This window comes from Accipiter gentilis, chromosome 15 (genome assembly GCF_929443795.1).
Source record: "Accipiter gentilis chromosome 15, bAccGen1.1, whole genome shotgun sequence".
In the NCBI taxonomy this organism is placed as follows: Eukaryota; Metazoa; Chordata; class Aves; order Accipitriformes; family Accipitridae; genus Astur; species Astur gentilis.
In genome coordinates, this window is record NC_064894.1 from 13,147,296 (window position 1) to 13,165,955 (window position 18,660).

At 40.6% G+C, this 18,660-nt stretch overlaps 1 long non-coding RNA gene across 1 annotated transcript; it reads right to left on the reverse strand.

The window, feature by feature from the left end:
* Positions 1 to 277: 277 nt before the first annotated feature.
* LOC126046232 (uncharacterized) lies at positions 278 to 8,650 on the reverse strand. The gene is made up of 3 exons (XR_007508273.1): positions 8,549 to 8,650; positions 3,833 to 4,082; positions 278 to 2,237 (listed from the first exon to the last, which is right to left on the reverse strand). It is a non-coding gene; the product is annotated as an uncharacterized LOC126046232 (long non-coding RNA).
* Positions 8,651 to 18,660: the final 10,010 nt, after the last annotated feature.

Sequence of the window (18,660 nt, forward strand, 5' to 3'; positions counted from 1 at the left end):
TTAATTGCTGATCTTGCCTTTATCAGAAGCCGTCCCTGTTCATACCAGAATTGGTGAGGTACAATGGTACTATAAAACTCTCAAAGGCAGCAGGAGATATGAGATATCAAAGCATTTTCCTCCATACTGATAACCTGGAGGTGTTTGCGGTGATTATTTGGTAAACTGGATGAGGAATAAATTTTGAAGAAGAATGTACCTAATATAGGGATTGAAAGCTACCTTTAGGCACTTACCTGATGTGGAACAGACACCATCAACTTCATTCTAGGCTTTGATTGTATAAGTCTCTGACAGCAAAACATAAAGACTTGGAAATGGCACCCAAGCAGAAAAGGGCTGTTGGCTGAGCAGTTCTTAGTGCCTGAGCACTCCATAAAGAGAGTCTTTTCTGTGCAGTCATCTGCTCCGATTGCTCTTTCAGAAGCTACAGAAATTATTCCATTCATGGTTAGAGTAAAGGACTTGACACAGTCCACATTTCTAATAAACTGCTACAATACTTCTTTGCCAGCTAGTTTTATTCATTACTAACCTCTTGTTTCACAATGTATTTCATTATGTAAAGCTCCTGATAGGTTACCAAGTAAATATCTGGGAGTACAGCCTGCTCTGTATTCCACATTGTTATTTTGACATTATTAGTACTTATGTGATTGCAGCTCTGGCATCTTTTCTTAGTAAGTGGGCTATGGGTTGTCTATGGCAAACTGCTGTACTGCTAGGTTTTGGGATTCCAGGGTTTTGTTGGAATAACATTGCAAAGACTGAGTGAACTTTCTTTGCTTTAATCTCTGTTCTTGAAGCTATGGTTGATACGTGGCGTGTGATTTGGTACATGGTTGACTGAAGGTGCTACCCTCCAGATGTTTGTGACTACCTGTGTTCTGGTGTATGTACCCCAAGAAAGCACCCTGGAAGCTGGCTGGCTAGCCTTGGTATTTACGGCCCTTTGAAAGGGGGAGGGTGCTGCCAGGGCCGTAAGGGCACCCAAAGGCCTCTGTTGCCATCATCACCCACGCATCCCCTGCCTATGGACAAGGAGCCTCTTTTCAGCACAGGTCCCCAGTCCTGGCTGAGACGTGTTGGGGGTTGCTCTGTTTCCTTCTGTCTTGGCTTCCTGATGGGAATTTCTGGAGGGACCCCAGATCTATGCTCCAGTCAGGTCCCCATCCCTTCCTCCCACTGTTCCCGAATGGTCTTCCTGGATGGACCCCCACGTCTGACTTGTTCACCTTGTCCGACGGTCGCCAGCTGGTTGATGGCTGTCACGCTCACCGGGGTCCCTCTTCTCGGATGTGGTGGGTCAGCACCCTGGTAGGAGAAGACACTGCCTGTTCTGTGGTTGCCTCGGCCTCTGTGGGCTCCTCTTCCCTCAGGAACAGCCCAGCTGCCCTAGAGGCAGCATTTTCTGCCTCAGTTGGCTCAGGCAGCTTGTCATTATATAATGACCTCTTTGAATCGCCTGCCCCAAGTCTCATTGGCACGAGCAGGAGCCTTTGATGATTTGATAAATCCAAAATAGATGAGGGTCACTTTGCGGTCATAGTCAGGTTGGCTAGGAACATCTGCTTCGTCTAATGGCATTTGGTGCCTTCTATGGGAAGGTGGATATGTCCGGGCATGTGACGTATTTAAAGAGCGTGAGTCATCAACATCTGAAAGGACTTTAGTGCCCTCATGTCCTGTGCTTGGCGTTGGCATTAAATGTAAGTGAAGACAGTATGCTGAGCCATATTGGAAACACTCACATCATTGTGCCTGCAGAAGCATCGGAATATCTCAGCAATCACTTCTCATGGCTCAGTTTGCTCCTCTGAGAGTGAGGAATAATAAGTTATTATCAAGTTCTGTGTGATATAAATAATGTGCAATTTTTGCCTGTTCCCTGCATAATTTCTCCTGAAATTGCACTGTGATTTCTGCTGCACACTTTAATGCATGGTAAATTAAATGTATTTCTGGGAAAGAAAAAAACAACCCCAAAACAAACCAACAGCCCTCAAACATACTAAATGAATTGTTTAACGATTTACCTTGATGGAAGAGGCACATGGATGGGAAAAAGTTAACCCATCAGGGAAAATAGTTTCAGCAGTAAAAACCAGTAATCAATGTGAAATAATCACCACAGTACCTGAGTGCTTGTTCAAAATCCAAAAGGCTGCATCAAGTCCCAGCCTCCTCCTGGCAGGATAGAGGTCACAGTGTGTCACTTTCTGTCATCTTGGCATAAACTGCATAATATGATTTAAGAAATGTAATGAGAAAAAAATGGCTGAAGTCCAAGTTTGGGGTATGTGCCATTTGTAAAGGAAGTACACTATTCAGAAGAATTACTCCTATTCACGAAAGATTTAAGCCAACGCTAGATAGATTTTTAGTGTAGGTTACATAGAAGGCTGTACGGTATAGTTTCTTCTCCTAAGCTGAACAAACTTTGCATTCATCAATACGAGTTTCTTGGCACGCAAGTGGTATTCAGGAGTGCACAAGGGAGGGGAAAGGTGGGCCAGAATAGAGGTGAAGAATGAGGGGAACTTGGCACTGACACAAATGATACCAAAAATGCTGATTTAGGGCAGAAAAATGTAAATCATTTTTAATGTCTTTTGAAGAAAGGTGCCCAAGTTAAAGTTGCCTTGAAGGCATATGACCCAGCCTGACATTGCTTTGGCAGCAGAATGTGAAGGGTGTGTATGCAGAGATGAAACGTCCTTTGATGAAGTGTTCTCACAAACAGCCTTTCTGACAATGACAGCAATGCCAGTACCTTTGAAGATTCAGTTATTTTTTCTGTCTCTGGACAAAGAGAATCAGGTATGATTTATTAACTATGAAGCAAAATGGTTCTTATTTTTCATACATGGGTGTATTTTATCTCCTCATTTCTTCAAAATCAGGTATCAAAACCTAGAACTAACTCTGAGCAGGTAACTAGTCCAAAGCCTCGTTTTTTCCTGGGACATGGAGAGATACCGAACCATCACTTTGACATCATTATGTCCAGTTTGGGACTGAACCAGCAAATAGTTACCACTTCAAAATACTGAGCTGACCATAAAGTGACATCTCTGCTGGGGAGCTATTGAGAGCGGGGACTGTCTGTACCTTGTGGGGTACACAAGACCACATCACGTAGAGCCTTTTCTGCTCCTACCCCTCCTCTGTCTCTCCCCAACCCTGGATTTCCCCAGTGTGGGCAGGGGAAGCCCTCATTTCTGCACCACGATACAAGGCTGTGCTGCTTGGCAGATGCTAGTGGGTGCTTATCAGTTCAGGTACATTTTGTGCTTACCTAGCTATTTTTTTTTGTCCTCCCTTTTCTTACAATAGGGAGCAATGCATTTTTTACAGCAGAGCCCTTTATATGTCTTTTGGACCTTTGCATTCCTGTGGGATACATCACTGCATAAATGTGTACGAGTTTCTGTACGTATGGGATGTAAGCGTATAGCAGAGGGGTTATTTTTTCCTCTCTCTTCTGCTCGAGTTCCACCTGCACAGCGCCGCGGTTTCTCTCCATCATGTCAAGCCAGATGCGAGGAGTACAAGGACCCTGCGGTGCTGTGCTGCAAGTGCGAAGGGTGCCTGTGCTGCTGGGGGAGCAGGGACCATCCCTCTGGCCGAACTGAGCCCTGAAGTTTTGCCTTTGTCACGTGCCCATTACTATTTTTAAATGCCGTATTTTTCACTGTTAAATGGTTCGAAGGATGGTTGGACATGATCATGATCTGTTATGGGTCTGAACTGGGACCCAAACTAGAATGATTTTAGTCCCAGCTTAAACTGAACTGAGACTGGATTGAAAACGTGCTGATTCAGCTCCCACCTGCAGGCTGTTTCCATTTCTGAAATCTGTGTCCCGTTACACACGCTTCAATCTCCAAAGGCTAAAAGCAGCTGCTGGTGTTGGATGGGTCGATGATATTCTGCAGCAGCAGTTCCAGCCTGTAGAGCTTTAATTTCTCCTGGTGCTTTTTTGTGCAGATTGAAAGCTTCATGGACTATCACCACCATCTGCAGCCGTGGGAGCAGGACAATCAGAAACGGGCTCTTTACAGAGGCTACGTGGATCGTTCCTGTTGGGAGAAAGGGATAATTTCAAGGTGGAGGAGAGAGGCTTGCTCGCTGTGTCTGGGACCTGCTCCTGATGTCTGCGGGTTGCTACGGAGGTGAAGCCTGGGACTCGTGGCAGTGGTCCTGAAGGGCAGGACTTTGGTTTGGTTTCATCTTACAAGAATTAGAGTCGTTCTCCTCACTAATTCAGAAACTTCAACACTGCCAAGTTTACCTGTGAGCAAAGAGTTCCCAAGAGAGGCTTAAGCCTGCCACTTGCCAATGCACTGTTTTGGCTTTTTGGATCTACCCTTTGCAATTTCTTCATGTGTTGCGTTCTGGGTAAAACTGACCCCGAAGGAGGCAGCCTGAAGTCCATGCATAACTTACCTCTTTATTTAACCTTGTGCTGACCAATTACACGGGAATAAATTGAATCCTGACTTCTGCTTTCCAATATGTTTTTTTTTAAAACCCAAATGAACTGAGACTTTTTCTCTTTTGCAGAAAACTTAATAACGTTTCATAGCCCCTACATTCTTGGCTCAGAGGTGTATTTTCTTTCTGAAGACTTTCTGACTTTTAATAATGAAGGAACTGCCTGCCCCAAGCAGAGAAATACAACAGCACTTTCTTTTTTGGTGGTTATTCATTAAAAACTGGTCTCTAAAAAAAAAAGGTTAATAGCTTGTGACCTGGGTATATCAACAAGGAAGCTTACTAGTACCATTTGCTTAGTCCTAGATGGAAACAATTTCTTTATTTATCGGTATCCTACAAAAGGGAAATTTGTAGAACCTGCTTGGAGATTTAGGGAGACGTTCATTGCTTCATTGCCAATTTAACATTACCATTTAATGTACACAGTATGTGGGCTTCTCTTCCATATTTTGCAATGGATGCAGTGTAAGAATCATAATATATCACTTTCACAAGCAATTTAGCACAGCATAAGGGAGGAAATGTAACTGTACTGTCTTAGTACTTATTTTCTAATAAAATTCTAATAGATTTTGGGTTAATGACACAGAAGATGACATTTATGTCCTAAGTCTTTCTTTTTTTATCTGCAGCAGCACAATGAAGCAGGAAGTTACAAGAACAGATGATAAGATAATGCACTCCTTGCTTGTGTACAATAAAGTACCCTTATAAAAAGCTGGCTTGCCTTTGACGCATAACTAATGGCTCACTGTGAGATAGTACCTGGCAGGCCAGAGTCAGTGAAGCTAGTTAGGCTTTCCTTCACTAGAGATTGATTTGCTCCTTCCTTGAAAGAAGATCTGCTTTAACACCCCAACAAGGATTATCAGACTTTTTAAAGAGAAAGGCAGGGAAAACAACAATCATTTTGGTTTTTTTCTGTGGTTAATAAAGGAAGAAGATTAAAAAGACTCCGCTGTTGATAAAATCTAACCATTTAAGTTCCTGCGTGATGAAAGGTGAATACCTATTTAAGATTTATTTAGTATTTTGTCATCCATAATGAATCTAAAGGGCACAACAATTTGTCTTAACATTCTGCAATGCAATGAAGCTCATTTTAACAAATAACTGTATAAATAACACATTTACTAAGCCCCTCGGTTGACTGATCTTGTGCTTGAGCTGTAAAACATTTATAATTGATAACAGTCTGAAGCTGGAATAGCAGAATGGATTCTTTCAGTATAGAAGAATCAAAAGAAGAGTGTAAGGCACTTGTAGCTATGTGTGCATATTTCTGAAAACTTGCTGTGCATCTACGCAGGATCTTATTTCATGCTCTTCAAAGTAACTATGAATATTATCACTGATTACTTTGGACATGACACTGGACAATATCTAGTCTGAAGCGGAGTCTCTTCAAGTTCTTCACAACTTAAATGAAGCAAGTATCACAATATTTAACTGAAATGTCATAATATTCTCTGATTTCCAGAGGCAGAAAGAAGAATTCTTGTTTTCTGATGCCTTGGTTCATTCTCTTACTACTAGCCAATCCCGACACTTGGTACAAAAAATGATTGTCTCTGTACAACAGAAGTAAAAGAATATTGTGGATGGATTTGGTGTTTATAGGTTTGTGCAACCAATCAAAGAAGTTGTGAGACCTTAGTGCTATCACCCATGACTTTCTTTTCCTTTCTCAATGGCTGTGTTTCAATTCAATGGGTGTGATCTTTGAGCAGGCTTTTTTCTGGTTTTGTGAGTCAGGTCATTTTTGGACAACTGAGAAACATCAAATCAATAAGAACATGAGAATACAGCATAAAAATATGCACAGTGGAAGGATTAGTCAAGCCTCCCACTTAATCGTACCAAAGCATCTCTGTTCTGAACTGTGCCTACCTATGAAATAAATGTGCGAGTAGAAGATCTTAGTTTTAGTTGCTGGTGCAGAGGATATGCTTTCTTCAGCAGTTCAGTTTGGCTGCACTGGAATCTAGAAGGACGGAGAATAGGCACTAGGCTCTGATATATAAATTTCCCTTTGAGGGGAAGCCCTGGAAGACTGAAAAAGGCACTGTTCATATGTCAGTGAGTTTACTTGAGTAAAACAGGTCAGCATGTTCTTATTTAGCTTGACATATCTGAAGAAAATCTAGTACTGTTACTTAACTTCAGCTGGCTTTGGGCAAGGCTTAAATATTTTTTAAGTGTGCAATACTAAAATAATTCAGCAACTTTCATGCTGACCCCTGAGAATGGTACTTCTGCAGTATTATCTGACCTCTTTTATTACCTCTTTCTGAAGATGAAAGGAGTTACCTCCATGCCTATTTCTCTCACCAGACTATAAGAAGTCCAGAGAAGTAGCTCAGACCTAGACCTCTAGTTGCTGAGACCTGATGTTAGGTGTCTAAATTACAGACTGTACTTAGCAAGTCCATTTTGCTGTGACTCACTCTGAATTTGAACTCATTTAGAGTTTCATTTCCAATAAAACATTCTCAGAAGTAAAATACAAGAGGAGGAGCTGGAGCTACAGTGCTGCAGCAGAGGGAAGGAGAGTCTTCTATGGTGGGACTCTACAGGTTCCTCTAGGGGTCTTCTGCTCTGCTCCTCTACATGCTCTTAGATGATGTATATGCGTTTGTTAGAAACAACAGATTGAATGCATTAAGCAGGACCTTTTCAGTCACCTTGTGTAAAAGTCTCTGTTCTCTAATGCCAGCCACAGTTTTTTGCCTGCATCTGTGCAGTATTTTTTTTTAAAAGAAGAAGAATACAGTTGGCGTCCAGTTGAATAAGTACTAAGATTTTGTCACAAGATATGCTGAAAGCTCTTCAGATGTTTAAAGGAAATAATCAGAATTCAGAGTGTATATTAAATTATCAACTATCTAATAAGTGTGCTACTTCCCAGCTGGGATCCTTCTGGTACATTCATTCATCTTCAACTGGTGTAATTAAAGACGAAAGGTGTAACACTGATGGTCCTTCTCTAGAGATCTCATCAGTTTAATTCTAGAACTATCAATGGAAAGGGAATATCATATAAATTGTTCAGACTTAATTGGACACCTGCTGGAGGTCAAGCAAAACAACCAAGGTCTACTGAAATAAGGATTGCCTTCAGTAATTCAGTAATTTGGTAGGAGGGAATTTGGCAAGGCAATGCAATCTTTGTCTCATATCTGTTAAAACCAAACTAGATTTGTCTAGCAAATAAAACACTGGGAAAGAAGTGGAAAACAAGAAGAGCAAAGAGGAATGTGCTTAAAATCTCACCATGAGAACTGATAACTTCAAGCATGCAGCAAGAGAAGCAAAACTGCAGTGTCAGGGTTGCATGAAATAATTTCCTACTGGTGCAACAAGGGTGTGCAGAACTATGTGTGGTGTAACACAACTTCCTTATAACCTTCTACTCGGAAAGTGTGCCATAGCTGATGAGTGAAAGAAGAGTATTTGTTTTTCTCAATTGTAATTTTAAATCACATTGGTGTATTTTGATGTAGTAAAAAAAAAAAAAAAAAAAAAAAAGAGGATGACTTCTTTTTAAAATAATTTTTCATCTGGTGCTGTCAAAAATCATTTTTCATTGTGGTGATGTCACCAGACCCACTTGATCTGTTTATAGCTGTTACTTAAATTGCTGTTTCCATAAATGTATATGACTGCCCTGAGGGTGTCTATATTTGTTACAGAAGGTGTCTCAGGAATCTTGGAGCAATCTCCCAATCTAATTAAGAGTGCTATAATTACAGCATAAAGAGCTGTGTTGCTAATACAAAATACTCGAAAATCATGAGTCAGTCCCCATAATTTGAGACTGGCCCCCAAATGTGAATATTTGCTTTCAAAAAGAGTATATTATGTTTTGGGCTCATTTTTAATTTTTGAACTCCCTCTGCCCTTTGCCATGGTTTGTGTGTGTGTGTGCATGCATGAGTATGTGAATGTGTGCGTGCTGCTGTAATTCTACCAATAACGCTACCTCTTCACCATATGTTTAGGATAAGGCAGTGCTGGTCCCTGCTCTGATTCCTGCCTACCCCCTTACCTTTAAGTCCCTGCAAGGATTGTTACTCCGTGGATCCTCCTGTAGTACCTCATGTTGTTCACGCCTTGAGAAGGGGACAAATTGCAGTGTCTTGTGTTCTTCTTCCCAGGCCTGGAAGGGGAAGAGATGAGAAAAAGGAACAGAGCGAGCCTTCTCACATGGGCAGAAGGGATGGGTATCTTGAGCTTCCAGTCTCTTTTTGCCTCTTCCTCGCTTTGCTGCTCAGGTGAGAAGTTTATCTCTCTAGCTTTCCTTTTCCCCAGAGGTGAGGAAGTACATGATGAATGCAACGAGTTCTGAAATGGGACCACTGTCTCTGGATTTACCTAGACATTAAGCCAGGACCTGACTTGTCTTGGCTACAGGACAAAGCTAAGATTTGGCGATAATGGTTTGAGCCCATGTGCTGCAGGAAACAGGACTTATTATGCGGTCTTTTGCTTCTGTCAACATTGTATTCAAGTTCTGTATGTACAAAAAGTGCTCAGCTATGACACTGATGGGTACAATATATCTCAGTCTTCCAGACAAAACAGAATGGAGGAAACTCTGATTGGATAGACTAATACAAGAGTTAATCTCTGCTTTTCTTACCAGTTTGCTATAGTTTAACTAATCCCTGGAATAACTTATTCCAGTTATCCCTGGAATTTCAATTAGTGAGTTACCATACAGCATCACCATATCTTGCAAGGCTATTTGAAAGTTTTGCCTCAGAATGGCTGTGTTACAACTTCATATAGGAGCTGCTGCCTGTGGATGGAAATATTTTTGATTTCCCTCCTCATGGCCATGACATAAGTAAAGAAATCATCCAACACTGCCCCCTCCCAGCAGGCGGGAACTACATTACCACAAAATGTTCTTTGCTGTGTCACTTCAAAGGGGTATTGTACTAACTGAGATGGATTTTTTTTAAAAGGACAAGAAACTTTAAAATATTCTTTTAGATTCCTATAAATGTTTCCTCATACTTCAGCCTTTGCCTCATCCTCTGAATTGCATGACATTATTGCATATGCTCTTCTGCTTGCAACTCTCCTTCGATAATTTGTCCTTTTTGTATCAACTGATTCAAGGTCCCTGGGTGCTTTTCCCCCTTTGTGATGTTGGTAACTTTTGAAGAGACAACATTATCTAGTACTGACTAATTAGCAGTGAGTAATGGGACATGCCAAGTTTGACAAGACATTTTCTCATTCTAATAAGCATGTCTGTTACTCGATTTTCCTTCCTCAGTTTTGACTCCACTGAACGGTACTGTTCGTATATCATCCATCCTTGTTGACTGGGCCAACAACAAAGACCACATATCCCTATTCTTACCTCCTGTTTGCACATCGTCTACATTGCACTTGAGCAGTGAGGTTCTCAGGTAGCCTTCTGTAATTATTAAGGACTATATTTTTAAGCTGGAGAGTTTGGGTGTCGTTCCATGGGACTCTTGCTGTTCTTTTGCATGGTCTTCTGGAATAATGCAAAACTAATACCAGGATGGGGACTCCTTTAGTGTTATCTAAATATAGGCACGCCATCTTGTCATGTAAGCTTCGTCTGTAGTCAATAGATAGAGAAACAGGTACCACAGCGAGTGGCTCATTTTGTCCTAAAAGAGGAGTCTAAGATAAGTAGGAGAAATTGTCCTCTGCAGGTACCTATAGTCCTTCTGTTGTGTCTAGGGGAACCGCGATGTCTAGTTTGCACAGCATAAGTTTAAAGACGTCAGGCCTATGCTTTCACTATCTCCTTTTCCTACATTAAGCAAAACCTCATTGAATGTAATGGAGCACCAAAACTGGGATCTCTGCTCCATGTCCAGCTCCTCCTGTCTCACTGGTGGCACACACCAGCTGTCAGGTTTCTGACAGATGTTTAGGGTGCTTTAATGCCTGAGTTAGACAGTGCTCTGGAGCCTGGAGCTTCACCTCGTTAAGAGAAAAATAGCTTTTACCTGGCAATATTGCTACTTACATTTTGTTCTTTGTTCAGGAGGCAGGTGTTGAGTATTAGCAATACATCTTCATTGTATGGACCAAACACCATTCCTGTTTCATCAGCCACCTGTAGAATGGCACGGGGATATTACACAGTTCCCCCAGGTTCAGCCAACCATAATGCCTCAAAACATAAACGATATTCTGCCACAGGTTCTTTTTTCTTAATAAAAACAGCCAAACCCTGAGAACTACATATTAACATATTAACACTAGTGGGACAATTGTATTGCTAAACCTTACAATGCATGAGCTGTGATTAAACCTTTTCTGTTAAAATTCTCCAGTTCCACAAATTTCCCTTGTACTGGCAGTTTAAGAAGGTGAATTTATCCTTGAGAGGACACAGTTCTTCCCTCCAAACTTCATACATTTGTCTAGAACTCCCCTATATTCTACTTAGGTATTTCAGTGTTGCAATGTATAGCATCAGCTCAGTTCAGCAAAGCTATTGAGTTATTGTACTGGTTAATATAGTGGAATTTATACAAGCTTAATCACATTTATTATCCCTGACAACAATGCAGATGTTCTGAATGCTAAGTGAATTTTTTATAAAGAATATAATTAATTTTTCTGGCCCTGTCCAAAAATGCTTAGTGGTCAGTTCTGCCACTGAAATGTATTTAATAATATGTAAATCTGGCATTTTGGGAAGTAATTAAAAATAAACTTGCTGTAATTTTAAATTCAGCTAATATCTGTATTGCTCCTATATAAAGCGGTACTAGGCTAAGTGCTTGAACTAATCGATTTTTAAAAGGGTTTGGTTAGTGATCTCAGGGGAAATAAGGTAGGTTGTATGAAAACATATTAATTATAGAGCCTGCTTTTTTAATGATGCATGCCCTTTTTAGAGTACAATATATTGATGTAGCAACTTCTTCAACTTAAATCATCCAACAAACCTTTCTAGTTTTGTCCCATCTATCTTGATTGTTCACTATATTTATTACAGAATGAAAATAAGATTTTAGATTTTTAATTATTAGCTATAAAGGATTCCAGAGTAGCTCAATGAATTAACAATCTGTGTAAAAAATACACAACTTCGGCAAATTTTTGCTGACTAGGAAATTTGTCTTTCTCAAAGATTAATATTACTTTTCCGTTCAGTATGTCATATTTTGCTCTCAAGTGTACAGAAAGCTTGTTCATGAAAAAGTTTTTACTCTTCTAATAATATTTTAATTAGTTTTGGAATGTGGCTGTTGCAGTCTTATTTGAAACTAATCAATATTTTAGGATTTTTTCTTCAAAAAATAAAGCCGTTGCATTTATTGCAGAGATAAATGCTATGCCTGGCTCCCGGACTGGAGTGAAATATTAGATTATCTGGTGCAGAGAGGCTGGGGTTTTACCTGCAGAATGCAGGGCAAGGCTGGAACTGCTTCCAGGGCAAAGTTGTTCCTGGCGGGCAGGTCCTTTGCCGGAGGAAGCTGACGGCTTGCGGTCCCGGCGAGACGCGGCAGAAGCTGCTCTGCAGGTGGAAGGATGGGGTGTCAGGATTTAGCGTGGGGATAGCACGGGCGGTTAGCAGTGGGCACAGCCTGCCGATCTCCGTGCGACAGGATGCACGCTGAGCCGGAGCGCTGGGCTGGAGCTGCCTGCACCTTCCTCCTCCAGGGAGCACAAAGGGCATCGAGTGTCTAAAAGCTTCAGTTTACTGGAACACGGCTCCGAAGACAATAGTTTTGAAACGGAGATAATTCAAGTCTGCTACATAAGAACAAAACCAAAAAGCTTTGAAAACAACTATTTCTCTTAACCGTTGCTCCTTGAAGGACAGGTTCTTTCCTCTAGCTCTGCTCTCAGTTTTGGTGGCTTCCCAGGTTACAGCAAACACTATACAAAAACCTGGTCTTTGGTGGGACCCCTGATCATGTGTCTGCCCCTGCTCCTCAGGGACTCTGTTTTCCCCACCCTGGGATGCAGAAGGTCTGTGTGCTCGCGGGAAGACCCCCACTCCCTCCAGAGAGTTTTGTTTGACCCAATGAGCATGTCCTTGTACAAATCGCATGGGCAGCCTTCCCCTCTAGCTTCTTAATAAACAAAGCATGAAAAACAACAGTCAGTGAGCTGTGGGCCAACAGATAAAATAGAATCATAGAGTCATTTAGGTTGGAAAAGACCCTTAAGATCACCGAGTCCAACCATTAACCTGACACTGCCGGGTCCACCACTAAACCATGTCCCTAAGCGCCACATCTACACGTCTTTTAAATACCTCCAGGGATGGTGACTCCACCACTTCCCTGGGCAGCCTGTTCCGATGCTTAGCAACCCTTTCAGTGAAGAAATTTTTCCCAATATCCAACCTAAACCTCCTCTGGTGCAACTTGAGGCCATTTACTCTTGTCCTATTGCTTGTGACTTGGGAGAAGAGACCGACCCCCACCTCGCTGCAACCCCCTTTCAGGTAGTTGTCGGGAGCGATGAGGTCTCCCCTCAGCCTCCTTTTCTCCAGGCTGAACAGCCCCAGTTCCCTCAGCTGCTCCTCACAGGGCTTGTGCTCTAGACCCTTTTAGACAATAGAGTTTTGTTTGAGTTCAGATAATCAGACTCTTGAGGTGTTTGCCCAAGCTTAGCAAGGTGGTGTCTGGAGAGTGGAGTACCTGGAACATATCTGAAGGTGCCCATTCTATCAGTCCCATCTTTAGCGTGGGGATGTGGACGACAAGAAATGTGTGTTTCAGAAGATGGTCGTGCTAATTTGTCAGCATGGGAGATCCTGTGCCTCCTTTTCCCATTGCACTCTGGCTGTTTGATCCTGTCTGTTTGCTTTTGCTGCCTCTGAAGCCAGTCTGACCCCTTGATGAGACATTTTGGCTTATTCAACAGGCAGAAAATTATCTCCCTTTTTTGCTTGCTGATTGAGCTGAATTGACTCATCAAACTGTTGGAGCTAGCACAAAGGAAGTGGTAAGTACACACAGCTGGGAGGGAGAAAAAGGGGAAAGCTGAACCATATTTTTAGTGGTAGGAAGCTGTTAGACCAGCTCAGCACTCTTGTGAAAACTCATTCTCGGTGAAGAACTCCTGTGTCATATTCACTCTGCCTCTGGTCTGGTGAAACCTGAATATGTTGGCTGCTAAGGCTGGTGGTTCTGCAGAAGCGTTTGCCAGAAGAAAGGTGGTTTGATTTAAGTGGGTGCCTTGGTGGAGGTGTCGTTGGCAATGAATATTGATGGATTGGAGCTAATTACCAAGTCTTAGTGCATAACCTTTTAGTTCTTACACGTATTTTTATAAATGTAAAACTGGCTATAATTTGTTGACTCTTGCAAAAGATTTTCCCATTTGCACTTCAAAAACATTCATGGAACTCCAGAAGTTTTTGTTAAAACTACAGATGTATCCACTTACTATATCTGTTAGTCACATGAACAGGATGGGAATGCCTCTGAATCTGCAATGCTAAATAATGTGAGACCTACTGAAGAGAATGCTTGCTGGAAAAATATAAAGCCACAGAGAAGTGAGCATATTAGAGAGGTTTATTTTTGTCTCTATAGACGAATGCTAGTGATTGTGTCAGGATTTTGAAGTTTTACAGTGTTCAGCAGCCACCATAAAAAAAAAAAAAGGCACATTTTCAAAACAAACCAGCTCCTGTCTAGGCATTAAAGAAAGGGACACATTTTTTGAAACTGTATTCAATACCCTCACAAATGGCTCTTCTGGGCAGTTTTCAAACCTGGTCAATGCCAAGATTTCAGGCTCTTCAGAAAATCTGGCTTGAGCTCTCCATACCATGCTGCACAGCCTCCACACAGAAGTAGGGCAGAATCGACTCTCTGTTTACCACAATAGAACAAATTATATATCCAGATTCAGGCTGGAATGGATCAAAACAATAAAAAAAGAGAAGACTTAGGTGACCTTCAGTGAAATGTTTCATTTCCCTAAGAGGAGCTCAAAAAATGACAAAGTAACAAAGATCAAATCATGGATCAAAGATACATGTTTTAAGAAGTTTTTTTAAGTTCATTCCCAAGAAGACATTAACAGAAAAATACTTTTCTTTGTAGATGGATTTCACCTGAGTAGCTGGTGTACTTAGCTTCTGATGTGCAAAAATGATAGAAAAGTTTTTGAAACTATAAAATGACAGAAGAAGATGACTCTGAGAAACTTGTATGATCTTTATACAAGTTTATTGTTACTACGATAATTTAATACAAGTTTCTTATATGGATAAATGGATATCAGGAAGTGGGAAAATAAAGAAAAGGAAAATGAACTATTAGTAGGTAGGCACTGAGTTGAGGCTGGCCATGAGGGAATATGTGAAATAAAATGAAGGCATTAGAACTGCTAATATACAGAGTGAAACTGCACACCACAGAGAGAAGAGTGGTGGCCATGGCTGGAACATTGAAAGACACGGAAGGTCTATATGGTCAGAAAAGTCAGAATCAAAGAAGTTACCTTCACTCAGTATTTAACCATGTGATAAACTCCAAATGAAGAAAAAAACCAAAAACCAAACAACAAAGACAGTGGATAAAACAATCTCAGAGTCAAAATTATTTTGGAGAAAGATGATAAAAGCCATTAATATTGGCAATGGACCATCAGGGCTGGATTTGGTGATAGGTGATAGCTGTGGGTTTGGTATTTATTTTAGGAAGAAAAATAGCACTGGAAATGTATTTATTTAACCAAGTCTTAACTTCTCCAGGATAAACTAGAGAACAAAAGCTGTGAAAAAATTCATCACCATCTTATTTCTAAGAGTCATCTTCCTAATTTTTTCCTGAATAGCCACTGAACTAGCAAATGCTGATGCTATTTTAAGCTTGATTTTGCATGAAGGGAAGATGATTGAGAAAGGAGTAAAATAGAAAAGTACTTTGAGTTGAAGGGCCCTGCTGCCTTTCAGTCGGAATGAAAGGACAGACAAAGGAAAGTCTGCAGAGTTCTCAGTCTGAGTGGGAGTAAAGCGCTTTCAATAAAGGGGATTTGGTCAGGGAGAGCAGCAGAGATATTCATAGACTTGTCTGTGGAGGAACCTCAGAAATAAGTCAAACATGGAAAATGAGTTTAGAGTTTCAGTCCCAAGAAAAGGGGGAAAATATGTTGGAAATGCAGCTGTGTTAACATTTACTGTAAGGGGTACCCTAGGAATGTCAAACGGCCTGTAAGAAATCACGGACTCACAGTGCCATGACTTCTAGAGGTCAGCTTGTCCAATCCACTCTCAAAGCATGATCAGCTAGAGCAAGTTGCTCATGACCTTCTGCAGTCAAGTTTTGAATATCTCCAGGGATGTAGATCCCACCACCTCTCTGGGAAATCCTCCCAGCAATAAGATTCTCTCCCTTAGCCTTCTCTTCTTAAGGCTAAACAAACCCAGTTCTCTGTCTCTTCTACATCATGTGATCCAGATGACTAAAAAGAAATAGCCTGCAAAGAAAGGGATCTTGGAGCTCAGAAAACATAGGGATAAAACACAAATTTCCAAACATCAAGCTGAAGTAAACCTTTCAAACTATATTAGAAAAAAATACTTGGAGGTTGTTAATTTAGATGTGTATGGAGATGAATAAGAAAAATAGAATCAAGGCTCACCAGACACTATGAGGACACTAAGATTACAAAAATCTAATGCTATGCCACAAAAGTCAGTTTAATATTTTGTTTTGGTTTTTTTGTAAAGATAACCTCACGTGACTACAGAGCTGGATAAGTAAAAGGAGTTGGATATGGTACGGACTTCTCCATTTCCAAAGTGAGAGAAATGGATAATTTCAAGGCAATAGATAGTTGTTATTGCAGAATTGTGAAAAGACCAATCCACGCAATCACATATCCAGTATCAAATTTTTCAATGGTTTTCTTGATTTTGAAGAGGTTCTATAGTGGGCATAGGATCTGTTTATGGGGAAAAGTAACCAGAGAAACCTACATCTATTAGCTGAATACTTCATAAAATTCAGAACATGTTTTGAAAGGAAGAATAATTAAGGACATCAAAACAAGTGAGAAACTGGATAAAATGTCACAAAATTTTACCAGAACAGAAATCTGGAAACCTATCCTCTCACCTTCTTTAGTATAATGAATTATTTTTAGGCCAAGGAAATATAGTATACCTAATATTGTGGTTTAACCCCAGCTGGCAACTAAGCACCATGCAGCTGCTCTGTCACACCCCTGCACCCAGTGGGATGGGGGAGAGGATCACGAAAAAAAAAGGAAAACTTGTGTGTGTGAGGTAAAGACAGTTTAACAGAACAGAAAGGAAGAAAATAACAATAATTAGAGTAATAATGATGATGATGATGATGATAATAATAATTTTTACAAATTGACAATAATAATAATAGTAAAAGAATTGAATATACCAAACAAGTGATGCACAATGCAATCGCTCACCACTCACCAACAGATGCTCAGTCAGTTCCCAAGCACCAATATATACTGGGCATGACATCACATGGTATTGGATATCCCTTTGGCCAGTTTGGACCAGCTGCCCTGGCTGTGTCCCATCCCAGCTTCTTGTGCCCCTCCAGCCTTCTCGCTGGCTCGGCATCAGAAGCTGAAAAATCCTTGACTTGGTCTAAACACTACTTAGCAACAACTGAAAACATCAATGTGTTATCAGCATTCTTCTCATATTAAATCCAAAACAGCACTGTACCAGCTACTAGGAAGAAGATTAACTCTATCCCAGCTGAAACCAGGACACCATTCTACAATCAGAATTGCATTAAAATAGTATATGAATTTCCTATTAGTTAAACCTGATAATGAGGATGGTAAAAAACTCCCAACCTGGAGTAACTGGCTAAAAAAGGAGATAGCCATATTTGTGATACAGGGTAGAGGGAGTTTACTGTTAGACTTCCTCTGGAGAAACTATTGGAATAGATCTCCTACAATCTTTCCATTAATGTCTGTGTAAAGGCTTGATGTTTAGAACACAAATGAATTTTGCTGATGGTATAAATTGAAGAGGCATCATTAATGCAGAAGAGGATCATCATATGACAGAGGCAAGACTGGATGACTTTGAGAACTGTCATCACAGAAATGGGATGGAATTTAAAATTTGAAGTACAAGGGTCTCAAATAAAGATTTTCTGCTATGATTTGGGATCTCATCATTAGAACAGACAGAAGAAAAGAGCTTTTTGCTTGATCAAAGAATGATACAAGTAGCAGAAATGATGCAACGCTACAAAAAGAAAATTCAATTCTAGGATGTGTCTGCTGAGGAACTGCTAACAGAAGGAGGGAAGAGTGGATGCGACTGAATGAGGAACAACTTCACTATTGTGGCACAACCCTGGTGACCTGTGTTTGAGAAAGATAGCTGAAGCCAGAAAAGCTGCAGAGAAACTCTAGGAAGATGACTGGGCGAGTGGAGAGCAAACAAAAAGACCTTGTCTTTTTTAGCCAAGCAAAGTGAAGGCTGAGAAAATATTTAGCATAGGCCTGTATCGTTTGAACATGTAGTTGTCTGAGACTGCTGGGAATGAGACTCTTCCAGTCAGATATTCCTACATCTGCTGATTTTGGTTTCTTTACTACTCACCATGGAATTTCTCTTGAAATGCAGAAGCTATTCAGAGACTAGGCATGGGGAATTAAAAGAATTTAAGTAAAATAGCATATGCCTAGATGCTTTCATCCTGTCTTGAACGGCCATTAGAAGCGTTTAAGGGGAAAAATCTGTGAAAAATGTGCGGAGTGAAATCCTGGCTCCAGTGAAGACAATGGTGAAACTGAATGGTTATGGTTTCCCCCAGCAGTATACCTTGTTTGAAAAAAAGTGGCTCAGAGAGAAGTAGTTCATTTTTATGGTCATCTGATCTTTCCATTGTTCACATTCTTTGTTCAAATTTAGAAGTGTTAACATAACTGTTTTTTTTAAAGAATAAAAAGCTGAGATTGTAAAAGACTAATATTCCTGGAATGAGGAAATCAGGACAAGTCCTGTTTTTTTAATCTGAACAAATAATTAATAGGAATTAAAAAAACCCCACAAGTTCTTAAGCACACTTTCTTTGGGATCAAATGTTCTTAGATTATGGGAGAGAGGAGGGCTGTAATTTTGCTGTGTCTTTCACTGTCACTCAATAAATTTCAAGGATTATTGGAAGCAGG